This window comes from Pteropus vampyrus, unplaced genomic scaffold (genome assembly GCF_000151845.1).
Source record: "Pteropus vampyrus isolate Shadow unplaced genomic scaffold, Pvam_2.0 Scaffold59, whole genome shotgun sequence".
Lineage (NCBI taxonomy): Eukaryota > Metazoa > Chordata > Mammalia > Chiroptera > Pteropodidae > Pteropus > Pteropus vampyrus.
Window position 1 is genome coordinate 5,987,188 of NW_011888840.1, and position 4,525 is coordinate 5,991,712.

At 44.8% G+C, this 4,525-nt stretch overlaps 1 protein-coding gene across 28 annotated transcripts in view; it reads left to right on the forward strand.

Moving 5' to 3' along the window:
- LOC105292562 overlaps positions 1-4,525 on the forward strand; it is a 713,386-nt gene that overhangs the window by 396,788 nt on the left and 312,073 nt on the right. For 26 of the 28 annotated variants that reach the window (XR_002780497.1, XR_002780494.1, XR_002780499.1 and 23 more), the window contains 2 exons: positions 2,891-3,153; positions 4,147-4,244. The exons of 1 other annotated variant lie outside the window; for it this stretch is intronic. The gene's annotated coding sequence lies outside the window, so the exon portion shown is untranslated. The remainder of the gene's footprint in view (positions 1-2,890; positions 3,154-4,146; positions 4,245-4,525) is intronic. One more of the 28 variants, XR_002780503.1, reaches the window with a different exon arrangement.

Here is a 4,525-nt window from a genome sequence, read left to right on the forward strand (position 1 = left end):
ACGTACACAGTTATATTATTGACTATATTCTCTGTGATGAACCCTAGATCCCGTGATTTCTTTATAGCTGGAAGTTTATACTTAACATCCTTCTCCTTTTCTGCCCATCCCCTACCTCCCTCCCCAATGCATCTTTGTTAAAGTGGGGCGAGTATACTAAGAAGATAATGGGGAGAAAATACCTTCTTTGACTACTAAAGTTCTAGGCGCCGGAAATCAGAATGCCTCCGTAGCAAATGTTTACAGTCACAGTCGGCAGTTTGCCAAACCCACGTACAAATTCAGTTGGGGGAAGCAGTGAAAGAGAATGTAATGAAGTGCAGGGGAGGCGCCTGCCAGGAGACTCCATTTACCCGGAGTCCTGTGAAGAAAGCCATCACCACTGAGTGTCAGGAACCGCTTAGTCTTTGGCCTACAAGAGACAGGCCGCAGAGGCCCTGTGAGTTGTGTACGAAGATGTCCCCAAGGGTTTCGAAAGTCCGGTGTCATTCTGAAAGAAGATGTGTGTTTATCGATTTGCTTGTTGAGTAAAAATGACCTCTGCAGAACTGTTTTTACCTGTTTCCCTCGCAGGGGCATTCCAGCTGGCCTGGGGGCCCAGACGTGCTGGGCTGGGAGCAGGACCGGTCTTCCCCGAGGACCCTTTTTACCTTCTCGCTGCACATTCAGGGGTAAGCTGGCTCGCCAAGATCCGGTCAGCTCCCCTGGAGCGTTGCCCCGAGTCTGAAGCAGCATGACCGTGGCCTGTGTTTTGCATCACCTCGTCCTTGTCATTGCAGCTATAGCCAGGCTTTTCTGTGTCCCCACTAAACAAAGTGTCACCTGCCCGCCTTCACATTTTCGCACCCCATAATCAACACATAGGAGCTTGTTTCCATTTTCTTACCAACCGACTGGAAAAACCCACCCTTCAAGGCAGAGCCCAGGTTTCGGCTGGAGAGCGGACCCCACAGCGAACTCTCCTTCCCTGAGCTGACCGGGTGCACGTGGTCCTTCCCACTCGGAAGTCTCAAGTATACGAATGTCACCTGCACGAGTCTTCTTCTTTCATTTTTACCCGTCCAGGCTGTCCTCTCACAAATATTTATGTAGCATCGATTTCAGTTTTAGTTCATCTGTATCACTAGGTCCCAGCTTTCTTTGTGGGCCAGACTATACGTTCACTGCTCTGGTCTTCAGCTGTTTTTTATCTAATTAATAATGGGGAGTCATAACAGGAACTACATGGTAGGGGTGTCATGAAGGTTAAATGAAACACTGCTTCGACGTCTGTCCTGAGGAGGGACTATGCTTAATTCACTGTTATGAGTCAGTTTCTGCTTATTTACATCTACGATCCCAGGACAGTAGCATCATAAATGTTCAACTTCCATTTAGAGTGGACTCGTCTCATCTATTTCACTCCTGCAAATTCAACTACACACTCTTTTATATAAAGTCACAATACTATAAAATTATATTTCTGCATCTATACTCATTACATTTATGTCATATGTTATATGTATATATTACTATGGCAGATGACACATAAAAGAACATGTATATTATCCTTTCTGGGCACCTTATAGGATTCTCACGGGTAACGTTAGTTATGTGTAACTTTTACACGTCATATGAGATTCAACTCCGTTACTATGTGTCAGACGCTTTATCTATATTATTTCATTTAATCTCTGTGCTCATTCATTTTACAGAAGAGGAATTTAAGGCTCAGGGAGGCAAATCAATTTGTTCAAAGTCACACGGCTAGAAACAAATCAAGATTTTAAAATCAAAACAGTCTGAAAACCAAGCCTTTGGTTCTCATCATTATTGACTATCTGGGTCATAGGTAACAGGGATGTCCCCCATGTGAATAGGGGCCGGTGGTGTTACTTCACATTGAGTGAAGGAAATGGGTAACTCAACGTCTGAAAATGTGGCCTGGTCATTTGCCCTCATGGGAGCCTTGTCCGGCCTCTATGACAGGCCATCTACTTGAGGCTGGAGGCAGCTCTTGTAGTCTGATCTTCTGGCTTCCTGAGGGACATCTAGCGTGTCCTGCATGTAAATGCAAGCTGTAGCGACTAGACTATGAATACTCTTGAAAGGAATTGGGTTGAGTCCTAAAGTATAGGATGGGTTGTCATGGGGAGGAGGGAGTATTTGAAGCACAAAATAGAGCATGAATGACATACCGGGATTCAGCTATTTCTATCTGTGGGGCAATGAGGAATCTAGTATAGTGGGCCAGGGTTGATATTTCATATTAACTGTTCTCCGGGGGAAAAAGTCATGTGATTCTTGGTTTTCCAAAATAAAGTTAACTGGAAAGAAAGTATGTTTCCAGATAGACTCTCTAAAGACAATATATGTTTATACAAAACAAAATGAGCAGTTTGCTGAGTTCAAAATTTTATAAAATCACTAAAGTTTGTAGAAAGTTTTCGGAGTGTGGTATTGCTCTCAGAACGTAGCATTATTCTATGTTCTCTGCTGGCTTCTCTTTGTCTGTAACATCCTTTCCACCCTCTGGTCCATTGGAATATATTCCAGTCTTAAAATTCCTCTGGAACTTTTCTTGTGGGTCCTCCTTGCCCCGTTGGTGTCTCCTGTCACCGGTCTTCGACAGACACCACTCCCTTCCCAGGTAGGGTTGATTCTCATTCACAGAAGTTGTGTTCTCTAAAGTTGGCGTGAACACTGAACATGTGAGTACAGAACCATTGCTTCTGGGGAGATGTTATGTTAGGTTCCTGTGAGCCTCTGGTCACAAAATTGTTATCAACCGATCAGTGTACAAACTTGTTTTCTGTGTGTTTATGCTTGAAGTCACCTGATTTAATATATATTCTTGATTCATTAACATTGAACTCTTGGCCAATAGCGCTATGTATTTTTCTCTGTAAAGGCACATCACAGCCTTCGTGTGCTTGGGGACACCAGACAGCACCTCGGCGCTGCCAGCAGGGGCCATTCTAAACAACAAACCAACAGCATACAGTTGAGAAAAATGTGGCACTAAATCACGAAAAGGACTCTTCTTTACAATAAGAAAACAGCAACCGGAAGACAAAGCGTCAACTTCTCGGACCCCAGCTGGGATCTGCACGATGCGTGGCACTGACATTTTGCTGCTCTCTGTACATGTCGATGGGTGACCCCGAAAGTTCTGTGAGTATTGATTTTGGCATTACAAATGAATCTTAGCAAGTGAACAAATTCACAAATTTGGGCTCCGCGAACAGTGAGGATTGACCACGTGGAAATGTTTAACAAGGTCGAGTTGTAACATCACATACTGCTACCAGGTGCTACCAGATGACCCCCGAGCCACCTCAACATTGAATTACCTTCAAGTTCTTTAAAATGAACCAAGGCTTTATTGAGTCAAAACTTTGGGTTCCTAGCTTTGCAAAACAAGCTTGTCTAAATCAGTGGATTTTTTAAAAAAATTAATAAAATTTTAAAAATTTTATTTTTAATTATAGCCGACATACAATATTATATTAGTTTCAGGTGTATAACATAGTGATTCAACAGTTATATACCTTACGAAGTGGTCACCACAGTAAGTCGAGTACCCATCTGTCAACGTACACAGTTATATTATTGACTATATTCTCTGTGATGAACCCTAGATCCCGTGATTTCTTTATAGCTGGAAGTTTATACTTAACATCCTTCTCCTTTTCTGCCCATCCCCTACCTCCCTCCCCATTGCATCTTTGTTAAAGTGGGGCGAGTATACTAAGAAGATAATGGGGAGAAAATACCTTCTTTGACTACTAAAGTTCTAGGCGCCGGAAATCAGAATGCCTCCGTAGCAAATGTTTACAGTCACAGTCGGCAGTTTGCCAAACCCACGTACAAATTCAGTTGGGGGAAGCAGTGAAAGAGAATGTAATGAAGTGCAGGGGAGGCGCCTGCCAGGAGACTCCATTTACCCGGAGTCCTGTGAAGAAAGCCATCACCACTGAGTGTCAGGAACCGCTTAGTCTTTGGCCTACAAGAGACAGGCCGCAGAGGCCCTGTGAGTTGTGTACGAAGATGTCCCCAAGGGTTTCGAAAGTCCGGTGTCATTCTGAAAGAAGATGTGTGTTTATCGATTTGCTTGTTGAGTAAAAATGACCTCTGCAGAACTGTTTTTACCTGTTTCCCTCGCAGGGGCATTCCAGCTGGCCCGGGGGCCCAGACGTGCTGGGCTGGGAGCAGGACCGGTCTTCCCCGAGGACCCTTTTTACCTTCTCGCTGCACATTCAGGGGTAAGCTGGCTCGCCAAGATCCGGTCAGCTCCCCTGGAGCGTTGCCCCGAGTCTGAAGCAGCATGACCGTGGCCTATGTTTTGCATCACCTCGTCCTTGTCATTGCAGCTATAGCCAGGCTTTTCTGTGTCCCCACTAAACAAAGTGTCACCTGCCCGCCTTCACATTTTCGCACCCCATAATCAACACATAGGAGCTTGTTTCCATTTTCTTACCAACCGACTGGAAAAACCCACCCTTCAAGGCAGAGCCCAGGTTTCGGCTGGAGAGCGGACCCCACA